Source organism: Talpa occidentalis, unplaced genomic scaffold (genome assembly GCF_014898055.3).
Source record: "Talpa occidentalis isolate TD23 unplaced genomic scaffold, MPIMG_talOcc4v2.1 talOcc4.5, whole genome shotgun sequence".
Classification (NCBI taxonomy): domain Eukaryota; kingdom Metazoa; phylum Chordata; class Mammalia; order Eulipotyphla; family Talpidae; genus Talpa; species Talpa occidentalis.
In genome coordinates this window covers 15,672,796-15,689,199 of record NW_023604861.1, presented here as the reverse complement: position 1 = coordinate 15,689,199, position 16,404 = coordinate 15,672,796, and the positions used below count along the sequence as shown (strand labels likewise).

Below are 16,404 nucleotides of genomic sequence, written 5' to 3'. Positions count from 1 at the left end.
TAGAGCATATTTTTTATATTTGTTGGAAATCTTAAAGATCATTTGCATATACACATGTGCATGTGTGTGTATCTGTATTGGTGTGTTAGGTCTAACTGCAATATACTACAGATTCCGAGGTCTTACCTTCATAGATTAATGTTTCAGACTAGCTTTTGGCCACAGCTTATTTCTTTGTGTTTAGGAATTTACCCTTCTAATTTCCAAAAATTTACTCATTGAAAAGTATTTTAATTTAGTAATATGCATGATAATTTAAATTTCTTCCATAAGAATTTCACAATATTGCTGAAATTGCAATTCAGTGACAAATTTCCTTATATTCAATCAGCATTTTAGACAGATGGTTCTTATAATCAACGTGAAAAAGAGCAACTATCTCATAAAATCACTTATCTTATAAAATCAATATTGAAAATACTTGTCTTGATACAGATATATTTCTAGAACATAACACAATTGCCATATAAATTTTATTTAGTGACTCATTTTTTTTACATTAGTTCAAATAGAGTTTTTAATTTGAAGCATGCATGAAGGAATAAAAGTTTAAATAAGACTATCAATATTTCCATACATTTTTAACATACAGTGTACACCATATTGAAATTGTATTCAAAGTTCTTTAAAGATAAATTGTTCTTAAAACATTCTAAGAAATATTCCTGAAATCAGAAGTTTTAGCACACTACAGCTAATAAACATATTTTGGATGTATAATTTCTCTTGACAGCACATTGGAATGGTTAAGATTTTTTGGAAGCTAATTGCACTCTCATTTAGTTTAATGAACATTTTCAGTAGCAATACTATGATTCATATTTCTCTCGAAAAGAGCAGCTTGATACTTATGAAGTGTTGAGTTGTTCTGTGCAAGACATGTGGCTACTTTGGGAATTTTTTTTGAACAATTATCTCAGTTTTCCATTGCCAATTATTTTTCTAAAGAAATCTACTCTTATATTGAGAACATGTTGTTAATGATTGGGATAATGGGGCCTTCCCTGGTGGCTCAGCGGTTGAGTGCTGGGCTGCGAAGCTGCCCGTTGCCTCTGCAGCACCAGTTCGATCCCCAGCCACCGGGCGAGGGTCCCACATGGCGCGCAGACCTCTCCTGCCATGCCCGCTGCTCCCCTCAGCAGTGTATCTCGTCAGTCTGCCTGTTCTGTTCCCAGCTCTGGCTCTGGTGAATTCTCTCACACTCCCGCGCTTCTGACTGTACCCAGTGCTTGTATAAATAAACAAATAAATCTATAAAAAAAAAATGCTTGGAATTATGTAGCTGGTCTTCAAAAGCACTGTAAATATTCTAGTGAGAATTTTGTTTAAACGTGTCAACCCTAATTCTTTTCCTTTATAAGAGAGATTCCCTCTGGAGCATCAACTAGCCACATGACCACTTAAGCAGGAGAGGGAAGAGGGAGAATCTCTCTAAAATCTTCTAGCTAGCTTTTTTTTTTTTTTCCATTTTGTATCCCCAGGTTTATAAATCAATATTTGTGAAAACATCTGATTTTGTGTAAATGAATTATCATTAATATTGATATTCTATAAGAGTCAAAAAATAGCCTGTGATTATAATAACTCAATATATCAATGGTGGCATCTTATAAGTCATATGTATAGTACATTCTTCCGTTTGTTTAGGTCTTCTTTAATGTCTTACATTTATGTTGAAAATGTATTGTTTGACATTTGATGCTATTTAAATGGTTTACTATATTTTAGTTTCTGTTACTTTTGTTGCATATATAGTTTTTTTGTTTTTTTGTTTTTTTGTTTTTTTTGCTGTGTAGGTCTTGAATCCTGCAAGTTGGATTAATTCACTTAGAGTATTGATATACACTAGTGTTTTTTTGAATGCATTCATTAGGAATGCTTTAAAGTTTTTTGTTTTACATCCCTGGGTCATTTTTGTAGTCTTTATGAGAGGCTAGAGATAGGAGGAAGACTTATTATCAAATTTTCTTACTCTAACGAAAGTTAATGCTAAAATAAAGTTAATTTATGTAAAAAAAAAACAAAACAACAAAAGGGAACTGCAGGAGACAATCTCTTACATAAGGCAGCTGGGAGAAGAAGCAAGTGCAGGTCTTAGTAGGCAGAATGAGGGACAACCCAGACCCCCAAACCTGCACACTTTAAATGGCTTCTGCCATCCACTGCATAAAGACAAAACATACTCATAGTACATAATATCTTTAGTAGAAAAGAACTTTAATACAATTAATGTGCAATACAGAGAAAAAAAAGAATATACTTAAAATAGTTTCCCCATGAAACACCCAAATTTACCCTTTCACTCGTGGGTAAATGTCCAACCAAATGGCAGGGCCACTACGACCTGAAAACTTGCCACAAGTAAGGCACCTTCTGGTGTGGGCCGATAAGAAAGGGGCAGGAAGGAACCAGCAAGTCTGGAAAGAAAAGAGCAAAATTAAAATACATGTCAAGATAAAGGCTGTCACTGTCAGTGATGTCATCTTTTTTTGGAGTTGATAGATTCGGAGAGTGAGGTCCTTGGCTTCACTCTGGGAAAGGTTTTGCCAGAGTTGCCCTTTGCACTAGCACCAGTGAGTTCCCAGGTGAGTTTCTCCAAGGTATAAACATTAGTTATATCCAGAAGGGGAGGTTTCTTATAAAAGGGAGAGGAGAATAAAGGACACTTGCATAGATACAAACCAGCAGAAAAGGCTACCCAGAAAGGAACAGGTTTGCTAAGAGAGAGGCCAGCATGGTCGTGGGTGGGTGGCCTTAAGGGGAGCTGCCTCTGCTGAGGGAGGTCAGTGAAGAGAAGGCCCAGTGTGGCACAGGTCACGGCAGGCAGAAAGGCTGCTGGTCTGCAGAGGGACAGAGAGCTCGTGAAAAGGGGTACATGGATAGGCACAGGTGGGCAGTGGCCTGCTGCCCCCTGTCAGTATAGAGATTGCATTAATATAAATTTCTTCTCTTTGGGAGAGCCTCACTCCTTCAAGGAGCGATTTGTTTGTTGTTGATTTTGAATGCACTATGTAATTTGGAAGGGGCCAGATTTCTTCAAAGGCCCTCAATCTCCAGATCTTCACCTTCAGGTCTGTGCTCCTAGCACCCCCTGCAGCAGTCTATTACCTGCTTTGGTTTTATGCTTTGTGACCTAGGCATTGCTGCCTAAGGATCTTAGGTTCTATAGTTGGGTTAATGGCTATGTTAATCCCTTTAACCCCCCACCTCTAGCTCTTGGCAGGTGTGAGCCAGGTTTCTAATCTTGCCGTGCCTCCTTTCCAGTTTTTCTATTCTTATACTCCATCAGCAGCATCCCCACTTATCTGTCTCTTTCAAATATCTCCTTCCACAAACTATGAAGCTGCCTGCAGCCTCTGCAGCATGAATTCAATCCCCAGCGAGACAGGGAGCAACCTACATGGCGCAGCAGACCTCTCCTGACTCGCCTGCTGCTCCCCTTAGCAGTGTACTTCGGTCAGTCGGCCTGTTGTGTTCCCCACTCTGTCTCTGATGAATCCTCTCATGCCTCCCACCCCCACCACACACACACCTCTGGCCTGTACCCCAGCTCTTGTATGCATAAACAAATAAATCTTTAAACAACAACAACAACAACAACAGTCTCCTTCCATGTTCTCTAAGCTCCAGGTATAAAGTCCCAAGCCTAGAAAGAAGCACGGCTGCTTCTTCACATGTCACTCTACTCCATGTGCATCCTCTAATTTTTTTTTTTCCTCTTCCTTGTTTTTCCTTCTCCTAATTCCTTCCCACTGTCTTTTGTTGCTTCCCTTGACTGCTCAGCTCCATCCTTCCTTGTGTGGGGCAGGGAACCTGGAACCTCCCCCTTTTATGGCTATCACACTATTACAATGTCTTGGCCGTAAGTATGTTTGCCACCTGGAAAGGCTGCTTCTGGAGGACTATTGTCCAGAAGAAAAGACGTTTGCTTTTCACAAGCCAAAGATACACTGAAATATAGAAGATTGCTGAATTTGCAGAACTAAATCTATCAGTTCTTGATTCACTGACAGTAAACACCATGAAAATGATTTCTGGTGTTTGGAGTTGCAGGGGACTCACTCAGGAGACAGCTGCAATGCCTAGGTCCTGCTTGTGAAAGGATGGAAGTAATTACTAGCAGAACCAAAACAACAACAAACCCAAAATCATATGGTAGAGATGAGGGCAGGACATAATCTAAAGATCACACTGAAAACAAATAGAAAACGTTATCAGGCATCAGGACAAAAACAAACAAAAACCAACCAGATCAGTTAACTACAGAAGGAATTGAATTCTCGCCATTCAGATGCTCATAGGACCCTCTCAAGCGCTTCCCCTGCTCAACCTCCTTTTGTGTAACCAGTCAGGAAATGGCTCAAATACAGAGATGGCTCCCAGCTCTAATAGAATTGTCAGGTTTTGTGTTTGTTTTTCTCTTTTAGATCTCACAAACTGCAAAAGGAGCAAAATCTGTTCTGGGATTATCTGTAAAGGCCTCCAAGGAAGCTCTTCTTTGCATGCATCTATCCATAGTCAAGCCTTGCACAACAAGAAAGTAGCCTCTGAGAAGCCAGAGACACCAGGGCCAGAGCTGCTTCCATGCCCACTCCACAGTGGTAAATAACGTTTTGTAGAAGGGGAACAAAAGAGGTTTACACTTTGGAAAGAAAACAAAACAACTAAATGACCCTCCTATTTTCAACTTGTAAACCAGCTATTCTGCTGAAAGACAATTTGTAGAATAGGTTTGAATGCGTTATTTTCCCTACAGTTTCACAAACCTTGAGGCCAGTTTCTAGCCTACTAAAAGAAAAAAAAAAGAATTGCCCATATTAAAAATTCTGAGTACTTCATAAGAAAAATAAATGCTCCTCTGAAGTACACTTTGTCTTTTTTGGGTTTTTTTTTGAGTCTCCTAATAAATGAAACGAGGGGAATCTCATTGATAGAGATGCTACTTTTTTATGCTAAATACATCCAGTTTTTAGTCTTTCGATATTGAGAAGTAGTGGTTGGAATATTTTTTAAGATGACTGACTACACGTGTCTTCCTTCATAACAAATTTGTCATAATTCAGTACAGTATACATGCTCCTAGAGATTATTACTTAATAATTTTGAAATATTAAGGTATTGCCGAGGTCCTGATGAGTCACACACATACTACTGAACATTAAGCAGAACAGACTGAGTTTTCTGGCAAAAATATCTTGAAAAAGTAATATTTAAATGTAACCGGGTGGTCCCCAGGAAAGGGGGAGGTTCCAGGTTTCCTGTCCCGCCCAAGGGAGGTTGGAGCTGAGCAGGGAGGGAAGAAGCTGCAGAGGAGACTGAGGAAGGAAGCAGGATGCGGCCAGAAGGAGACCTGGAGGAGGCACATGGAGCCGAGAGACACGTGAAGAATCTGCGCTGGCCTTTTGGTCGTGGGCTGAGTGACACAGACGTGGGTGAGACACCCGTGGGGAGGTGACGATGGCGGTTTTTGTCTTGATTTTGATTTTGCTTTTCCCTCCAGACTTGTCTGATTGTTTCTGACCCTTTTCTGTGGGTCCCCACTGGAAGATGCTTTAGACTTGGGGCAGGCTTTGGGGCCTTGCTCTGGGCCAATCCCATTTGGATGGAGTTTTGCCCACGAGGGGACGGGTAACTTTGGGTGCTTGATTTAGAAACTAGATACTTTGCCTTTCCTGTATTTTTTCCTAATTGTATTAAAGTTCCTTCCCATTAAAGTCTCATGTGTTTTGTGCTGATGAGGCAGTTGGCAGAACCCATTTAGAGCAGGCAGGTTTGCAGGGTCTGGGCTGCCCCTCTCCCTGCCCTGTAACATACATACACAGGCTATAACATGACTATATATGCTATATTGTGTCACCTCCTCCAATATTGATATTTGATAAAGATAGTAACTAATGAAAAACTTCTAAAGCAGAATAAAAGTGCTTTTGGGGGAAATATCTAGTTTTTAGGTTAAGCGCCAAAGAATCACCACATGGTATTCACGCTTCTAAAAACATGAAGTCATCTAGGGCCTCACTGGTGGCACAAGGGGTTAAGCACCACACCATGAAGCAATCTGCAGCCTCTGCAGCACAACTTCGATCCCCAGCCGGCCAGGGAGCAACCCCCATGGTGCAGCAGACCTCCTGTCTTGCCCCCTGCTCCCCTGAGCAGTGTATTTCAGTCAGTCTGCCTGTTCAGTTCCCCACTCTGTCTCTGGTGAATCCTCTCACCCCCTGTTTCTCTGGCCTATACCCCAGCTCTTGGATGTATAAATATATAATTAAAAAAAATAAAAACATGAAGTTATCTGAAAAATAAATGTGCAAGTCTTCAGGATGGCCCACAAAAATAGAAAGGTTAATGCTTCTTGGGAGACATTTCTTAGAGGGTTTGCCAATTGTAAATAATCAACTCTTGTGTAGGTTACATGGTTAGTGACTTCATTGAAAATCTGCACAATTCACTTTTAACTATAAATTATTTTGGTTGAGACTTGTGAATGTTTTCTCTGTGTAGAGTGGAGTTAAAGAGATATTTGTTAACGCCAAATGGGTTCATTTTCTTTTAGTAAGACTTTCTGAATATTGAGATATTAGATGATAAATAAAACCTGAATGTGGAGCTCTTCAGTTCTAGATTTTTTCACTAAAAACCCCTTATTTGAACATCATTGCGTGGCCATCAATTCTGATGTTATCTTTGTAGCCAAGTTGTTTACACTTGGAATGTATAAAAGCAAGATTTATTAAGACTAGAGGGAAAATAAAGGAAATGGGAGAGCTTATCTGGTGGAACAGAGAGAGACATACACTTTGTTGCTGCATCATGACTCAGTGTTTATATTTTAAATGAATTTTAAAAATTGGATAGTGTCACTAACAATAAGGAGCCAGCCACTTTTTATGGGCATCCTAGGGCTTTGTAGCTCTTAATCAAAACTAAAAATCGTATAATTTTTTTATGGGAAAAAAACCCACAAGCCACCATATGCACAGAATAAGCAGTGAGGGGGTAGGCTGTCCCATAGCTTTGAGATATATGACAGGAGTCTTCATCAGTATTATCTTCCTCCTGAGTTATTTGAAATAGTTTTATTTTGGGGTGTATTTTGGCAGCACTTTTGGTGCTAGATTTGGGTAGATATGCTACAATATGGGTTATATCTTTATTTATACTTTCACTTATTTAATTTTCTCTAGACCTCAACCTTTTTTTCCTCTTCACCTCAATTTACCTATAGGATGTATTGAATGCAATCATGCATTTTATGTTAATATATTAGAAATCTACAAACTTGTTCAATGCTTTTAATACCTTTGGATTCTACACTCAAAATTTGTATTAGACTAATAAATCAATTTAGTCTTGTTAGAAATATTTCAAATGAAGAGAAATAAAATTTGTGAGTAAAAAAGACCCAGCTCTTTGTTATAATTTAAAGTAAAGAATATAATTATTTCCAACCAATAGATTATTTTGAAGATTAAATTAGTTAAGATATGTAAAGTTCTTAGAATGTACCAAGAACTGTAAATGTTGCTAGTATATGTTATGCAATGTTGCTTATGTATACATAATTATAAAATGTGTCATATTTCAGGAAAAATAAAAACAGAAGGAACTAAAACAAAGCATTACAGAAGTGACATTGAAAATATGAATTTTTATTTTTATTTTATGATTATGCTTTCCCCTCTATCACTTACCATTTGTGACCAAAAGGTTGCTTTTTATTTTTACCAAATTTGTATGTTAAAATGGGACAAACAAGAATAATTTTATTACTTTACTTAATGCAAGCTTGTGTCAACAATAGAAGAGATAACATTTTCCCAGAAACTTGTGCTTTCTCTTCTTTTTTCTATAGAGCCTCTTGGCAAAAAATATATTCAATGTACACCACACCTGTCTGTCAAGTCTGCTCTTTCATCAGCTGCCTGATGTCAGCCAACACTGGTGTTTTATAGTTGATTTATTTATTTCATTACTTCAACCCATATGGATAAGTTGAACAAGAGAGTAAACTAATTGCATTATTTTGCTTCAGATTAGAAGTAAGAGAAATTACCACCACTGAAAAAAAACAGTAGTAGCATCTGTTAGGGAGGCAAACATGAACATTTCACTAATGAGAAACATACTTTTATAAAGATGAGAATGACAGAGCATAGTGTTTCTGTGTTTAAATATTGTACACAGAGCAACACTAAAATTAATTTTTCTGGCTCAATGACTATAGGAAAGATTTGATGTCCATGTTAACTTTTTTTATTTCTATAAAATAACTAAAATAATAACTGCAACATCATCTGTTTTCATGGAAATTTTACCAAAGGTTGCTATAGCTTCACCAAATGATAAATACCTTAAAGATTAAAAAAAAAAAGATTAAGAGGAAAATTTATAGTCCTTTGTTATTTTTCATCAAAGATTTCAAAAATATATTATCAGATATTGATTTTCTACATTGTCTTTGTAACACCATAAGCAAAGTCATGTTTTTGTTTTGTATTTTTTCATCCTTGATTAAATAATGAAGGGTGGCTAGGGGTGGAAAGGAGATGTCAGTATAATTTTGATTTTAAAAAATATTTTTCTCTTTTAATAATTTAAAATAATTTCAAATGAATTGCTTGCAATTAATTCTTAATCACTATCAAATTATGAATATGATTATGATAATATTAAGTAAATAGAAAACAATGATTTTTAAAATCATATTTTTAAAAAATCTTAATTGCCTTTTCATACATATATAACCAACTGTATTTCAATGTGTTGAACCTGTTAATGTTGTGCAACTGATTAAGTCGTCCAGAAGGATAGTTATTAATAATCTCTTAGGTTATATTCCTTCATTATCATTTTACTCATTTTTATGATATTCAGCATCATCCATTTCTTAACAGAGATTAAAATCTTATTTATTCCTATCTTTTTAGATTTGTCAAAAATTTTTATTTTCCTATGGAAATTCAAATTTCTCAACAAGGTTTTCATATTTTTTATGTAAATATGCTTCTGACCAAATAAATGTTGTTTTTATTCAATTAAAATATCAGAGAGTCAGGGATGTGGTTATATCTTTAAGGAAAAGAAAATCGTTCATTTATTTTAGTCTCCCACTTCTTTACTAATGGATGAATCATAAAACACATTCAGATATTTCATCTAATATAAAATTAATGAAGCAATGGATATAAACCTTGGAAAATGAAAAAAAGAAGTAGAGGGTGATTAAATAATATTTCAACTATAGTACAAATTCAAAGAATTGTTTCCAATAGAATTTACATATTAAATCAAGGATTTTTCTCTCAAAATATTTTTTATTAAAATGTTGCAGGTATCTAACTATGCAGGGCTATGTCATTGTTTGACTATGCTATCGTTCTAGGTCTGCTTCTTCACTGTGCAGAAAAATCCATGAAGATATTTCAGGAAGACCATGTGTAAAATAGGTTATACATGTTCTTTAAAATGAAGCTCTCCTCTTAGGAAGTAGTTGTATTATATTAGACAGGAATCCAAGAGCCTCTCTGTTGGCCTACACGTTAAATCTCAGTGCTATTGCTATGACCACTTCAGCCTGAGTTGGATCCCGGGCTAGGGAGCTAACCCATGTATGGCCCAGCAAACCTCTCCTGTCTCACCAGCTCTTCCCTTTGCAGTGTATGTCAGTAAATCTGCCTGTTCTGTTTCCCACTTTGTCTCTGGTGAATCCTCTCACATCCTACACCTCTGGCCTAATCCACTGTTTTTTTATACAAAAATAAAAAATAAATAAACAAACAGGAACCCATTGAATTGTCAGTCCCATACTTTTCCCCCTAAGTTATAAAAAACTCTAAGCCAAAAAGTAGGAAGGAAGAAAGACACGCCAAGCCTGGTGAACTGCCTGGCAAAGTGTACCTCCTTCTGTAACTAGACCTCAGGACCTTTCTCCTCCCTTTGCCTGTATGCAGAGCTGAAAGTCAAGAAGCAATTTTTAGAGCTATGCTGTTGGGATAATCTTCATGATGTGCTGATCTCAAAAGCCTGGTATCCCTGGGGTTGAATTTAGAAAGACGTAAATCGGTTTCCTAACACTACATTTTGCAATGTGTAAATTAATAACTTGACATTTCACAGCTGTTTTAAAGGCTGTGCTTTAAAGAATGAAATATCAATCACAAATATACATCTACCCAGAAATGTCAAATCCCACCCAAATGAACACCACCTCAAATTAGCAGGAGGTCACATTGCTCAGCTGTCTTTCACCTGTGATGCATTTCCTTCCTTTCCAGGTTAACAGCTCCCATGGAGAGGCTTAAACCTATTTTCTACCTCCTATATAAGATAAGTGGTGATCTACTTTAATAACAGAAACATAGTATCCAAATGTTAAACCTATTTGTACAGGCAATGGGGTATGGCAAAAGGAGACTTTTAAATAGGAGTTAAAATACCTAGACTGAATTCCCAGGCTGTGGTCAAGAATTATTTGGGCTTATAACTCCTTTGGTCTCAGTTTTCAAATCTTTAAAATCGACCTTACTTATTTCGCAGGATTATCTAAAATTGCCTTGTGTATCTCACAGAGGTTTACTCTGTTAGAATGAGGTAATAAATATTCCATTTTAATTAAAGATGTAAGCCTAGAGAATTACAAGGGGTTATTAATGTTCTGAAGAATAATATTTTCTCTTTGATTATATGCACTGTGTCATAATGCAGTATCCTTCCTGTCAGGTACTAGAGGGATGACAGTGTGTCTCACATAAGGCACAATTTAGAAAATGGAGTTATTCAGTGATTGACTCTATGTGAATAAACACAGGTAAAGCTGCTTAACTACTTATGTTCAGAGGACATCTTTTCATCAAGTTTCAAAGTATAGTTCAAATTCTGTGTCCTTATACAATTTCTAATTGTGTACAATTTCTAATTCCCAAACGGTGATTAATCCTGAATTCTTTAGAATGTTAATGTATGTTTACTGTGTTTATGGGGTATATATTACATTATAATTAGCTGTTGAATAAAATTTATGTCTTTTAACTGGACTACAAAATATGTAGGGACAATCTCACAAAGAAGGTTAGATAGTCTTGTTTAGGCCCAGAATAGGCCTCTGTGGTCACTTTGGTATGGGAACTAGAGGTCTATCAAGGCTCTGTGAATTTTGCAAGTCTGTTATTTTTACTTAAAAATAATGCAGGTTGTTTTGCTTTGAAGGCAGCAAGAGTCCTGAAGAAAAGTTTCTGTTCTTACCTAAATCCTCCATTCTTCCCTAATTGAAGAAGAAAGCATCTCTTTCTACACTTCTACACTTTTCCTAGTTGAAGAAGAAGTTGCTGCTCTCCTTTTAATGACACTGAGGAATGCAGTTGGGGGAGTGTCACCCAGTATAAGTTTGTCAGTGAATTTGTCCTCTCTAAGAATCTCACATTTACTCACACACTAAGGATTACATAATGCCCTTCTTTGTCACATTAAATCACCTTTTCTCCTAGTTACCATAGGTTCTAAAAAACAAGGAGAAAAAAAAATTCTGGTCTACTCCATTATGCTTTTTTTTTTTAAAGATTTATTTTATTTATTTATGGGTACAAGAACAGGGGTGTAGGCCAGAGGTGTGGAGGGTGAGAGGATTCACCAGGGACAGCGTGGGGAGCAGAACAGGCAGACTGAAATACAATGCTGAGGGGAGCAGCAGGCAAAACAGGAGAGATCTGCTGTGCCATGTGGGTTAGCACTCTGGGCGTGGATCTAACTCATGCTGCAGTGGCTGGTGATAGCTTGATAGCGTTGAGGCTTTAACCCCTGCACCACCTGGAAGGCCCTGCTCCATTATTCTTTAGAATTTAAAGTGATGTAAATTCTCCAGATGTATGTTATTAAATCGATGGATCTTCCTTTGTTAAACTATCTGATTCTGTTTCAATTACTCACCCAGTCTTAGAAGAACCCAGAGGGGTAGGGGACAATTTCTTCTGCACCTAGACAAGTATTTGAAGATGGGAAGAGTGTTTTATTTGCTTCTACATCCCTTACCATTGAGCAGTGACTGGTAAACAGAGGAGAAAATATAGCGATACTATGTGAATGAGACTAAATCACATATGTATCCTCTCAATCACCTAGTTTTTGGAGAAGCAATCTCATCTTTGAACCAAAGAATTTAGGGGTGATTCAGAGTTGCACTTAATCTCATTCAACCCTGGAGTCAGCATGTTCCTTTTTATTTTAAAGAGTTGTCAGCATGAAGATAATATTAAAGAAATTTATCATATCACTTGCACTCATTTGAATGAATTGCACTTAATTTTTTTAAGAACAAATACCTTGTGGGAAACATGAAGCACTATCACTTCAAGTAAAATTTTACCCAAATCATGTGATAAGAGCACATTTATATTTTATTTTTAAAAATAATTTTAGCATTTTAATTGTAGGAATTTACTAAATATGTAAGAGATTAGGAAATGTAATGAAGGCATCAGTGTTCATATCAGTCAATTGCTTTAATTGGAATCCATTATACATGTAGGGTTTACCATAAATTATTTTGATTTCATTCTGTGTAGGACTCTATGAGACAAGTTCTCACAAATTAAAAATTAGATCCTCTTCCATACGTGAGATTCAGGAGCAGCATACCTTAAGAAAGTGGTAAAAAGCAATTGGTTTATAAATAGGGTTAGCAAATCATAGAGCATTCAAAGAAATGATTAAGCATTAAGATTCAAGAGAACAAATTTACCTACAGAAAGTATTATAAATGTAACTTAAGAATGCCTACTTTCCTATTTCCCAACATTTTACTAAAATAATATTATAAAATGAATCTACGATCTGTGACATCCGTCACCATCTTTATAAGCAGATCATAGAGGATGGCTTAATTTGCTAATGTCTTCAGCAGAAGTAATGTTGTGCTTTCTGTCCTGAAATGGAATTAGCTTTACATAATTATCTCCACACGAATACAAAATAAAATCTTGTTTTAGTTTCTTCACAGTAATACAAAACCAATTTTCAAGATATACTGATTAAATGGAAGATTTTCTGATACTCAGTAGGACTTTGTTAGTGTTCCTGTGAAGCTTCATACAAAGGGAGAGGCTGAAAAACCATAACTGGATCCAAAACCAAGTTGGACTCTGATTGCCTACTACCTTTTTCATAATTTGGAAAAAAAAAAACAAACTTTATTTCCTGTAAGGACATCATTACTAGATTTTCTGATTCAAGCTTAGAAGCACAGGCATGCACACTTAAATTCATTGGCATACCTTTTTTTTTTCTTGCTAAATATAAGAGAGAAATGAAGTGGTAGCTTGTCATATTTGAGTGAGATAACAGCTACTTATAATAGGGATGGGCAGGTAGTGAATGGAAAATTAATATTGGAGGTGGTGGTGGTGGTAGTTGTAGTCGTAACAGCAGTAATAGTAGCAGCATCATTAACAGTAACAATTGTCTGGATATGATAACAAATAGCTTAGGAGTCTTATAGGAATCTATAAACCCATAATGACAAGGCTACTGCTGAATAATGACAGAATGATCATTAAAAGACTAACTTTAAGAAGCATTTTTCTCTAGCTCAAATTTTACCTTCCTAAAAATACAACAGATAGTAGCACATTATTCCCAAGTATTCCCTATGTCTGACAAAGGAAGGCCCCGGCTTGCTAACTTCCAAAGGGACTTTGACTGATGTTCTCAAGTTAGCAGAAGGGTCACAGCATTTTAGGTATGGTAAAATAAACATAGATACAAAAATAAATAAATAAACAAACAAACAAATAAATAAATAAATAAAATTCTTTGGGTTGCTCAATGATTTTTAAAAGTACTAGGGGTTTCTGAGAAAAGTAAAATTATCGTTATGTAAGTAGAGCAGGAATTATAGAATATGTACCACTGGATGAATAAGCTCTGGCTGGGCCATGACCTCTACAGGTTAATATTGTGGGTATTGATTAGTTGATGAGCTTCACCTTTAAAAGAACAGAAGTGCTGGGGCCTCCCGGGTGGCGCAGCTGTTGAGAGCTGCCCTCAGCCTCTGCAGCGCCGGTTCGATCCCAGCTGCCAGCGAAGGTCCCATATGGGGCACAGACCTCTCCTGCTGCCCGCTGCTCCTCTCAGCAGTGTATTCCGTCACTCTGCCTGTTCTGCTCCCCGCTCTGGCTCTAGTGAATTCTTTCACCCTCCTGCGCTTCTGACTGTGCCCAGTGCTTGTATAAATAAATAAAATAAATCTTGTAAAAAAAACAGAAACAGAAGTGCCATGTCTAGCAGTCATGGCACATGGCAGCCATGTCTAGCCCTTCTATTTCCCTTTACTAATCACAGTGTCATAGGACAAATTACATGTGAGCCTTTTAACCAATGATGAGTTTTTGGGAGTAAGTTTCGGCTGATGCCACCGCATCTTTCTTTTGAAAGATCTGACTTTAAAAATAACTGCATTTGAACTGCCTATGTGGAATGGCATCCCCACATGTCAATCCTGGTATACCTGTGATATTTATCTGCTTAGTTCACATGATAGAAAAACACATGCTCAGTTTGCAATAGTTTTAATTCACCATTTCCTGTATAAAATTGTCAGCACTGGGACTTTGAGTTGAACTATTAGGACAGAGCATGGTGTCCAGCTTTAGTGATTCTTCCTGCTCTTTGTGTATCCCTGTGCCCACCATGTACCTATGACTGGTTCTGCATACAATGAGTATACACTGAAAGCTTAAACCATTACCTTTTATAAAATTATGTCTGTGTAAATCACTTGGATATACAAGATGCACCCAGATTGTTTCAGGTACCAATCAACATTATTTTTATTCAGTCTTTCTATTAAAAAATATCACAAACATATCTAATATTGCTCTTAAACAATGAAATTTGAGTTCTGCTAGCCATAAAATAGTTAAATATTTTTGGACTTCTGTTATGGCATTGTGATATTGAGCTGTATATCTTTGTCTATTCACCTGTCTTTGTAATAGCATTCACTATTTTTCTACCCACCAGCATAACCCCAGCTTTATGCAAACTCAGTTTTATCTTTGAAGGCCATCGAAACTTCCATCAATCATTCTTACTCCCTAATTTTCCGAACAGTAAAACCTGGCAATTTTTCCTCCTCTAGTTTGTTATCACAATACATTCTTGAAAATTTTAATGAGTTTGATTCTAAATCTGAACTTGCTTCATGAAGCAAAACATTTTATGTTGCTGCTGAATAGCAACTCCCCTTATTAAATAAAATAGTGATATTCTGTAATAGATAATAGATTCAGCAAATTTTCATATAAATGGAAGGAGTAGATAATAGAGGGAGAGGTTGCATTCAAAACACTGTACATAGAAAAGTAGCAATGATTTCATACCACACATCTTCTCCATCAACAGTTAATAGTCTTATTTGTAAGAACAAAGCATTTAGATAGTTTCTACTAAATTTATGGCTTATTTTTTATGAGGATAATCTCTAGATTAAAAAATCAATTTAAAAAAATAGTCCTATTGCATGATAAGCAGCAACCTGTTATGTATTTGCCTTTTATTTTTTCACTTTACCTATAGAGTCAGCAATACTTCAGAACAGGTGTTTTTTATTTCAAAAACAGGTCGATTTGAGTTTTAGCTAGTCCAACCAAGACATCCAGTTACATTCTCTTGCCAATAAAATATGTTTAGTTCCTTAAAGCTCTTGATATTCATCCAAATATTCCTCCCCATAGGAAACAGCACCCAAGAAAGATATCCCAAAATATATTTACTTTCATAACTCAGCATTCAATATAAATTTCTAAGAATTCATATTATTAGCTTTTTTTTTTCTCACCCAGGGAAATAAAAGCTTATAATAACCATCTTATTTATATTCATTGAAAAATATATGCACAAATCATGATTAAAACATTCAATTCCACTCTCAAATAGACTGTTAATTTTGAGTATCATACAGTTCACAGATAAAGATTTCTTTTATTTGTATTTTCACCACCAGAAAGTTCAAACCAGAAATTAATACATGAACCTCTCTTTCCCAACTTCCTGTCATCTTTACAAAGTTTAATGCTTAATTGTCAACTTTTTGTCCCCTAACATTTGGAAAACACAACTCATCTCAACTTAGATCTCTCTTCTAGAAGCACTGATTCCTTTTGAAAACACCCATTCCTGCTCCAACCTTAGCATTAGTACCACAGAAAAGCTAAAAAGGAGACAGACTTGAGAAATTTTTGTGAAATTCCAAAATTTTCCTGAGGCTTTGTTTTTCCAACAGTTTTTTTTTTTTTTTTTTTTTTTTTTTTGAACAATGGAGAGTTGATCTTTTCAGAAAATTCAGGAACTGTATAAATCCAAGTAAGGCTTATTTTTTGCAAGTAGAATTGATTTTAGAGAGACTGAGATTGG

General features: G+C 36.2%; 1 pseudogene; it reads left to right on the top strand.

Moving 5' to 3' along the window:
- Window positions 1-3,831: 3,831 nt before the first annotated feature.
- Window positions 3,832-4,609, top strand: LOC119259675 (SIN3-HDAC complex-associated factor-like; annotated as a pseudogene).
- Window positions 4,610-16,404: the final 11,795 nt, after the last annotated feature.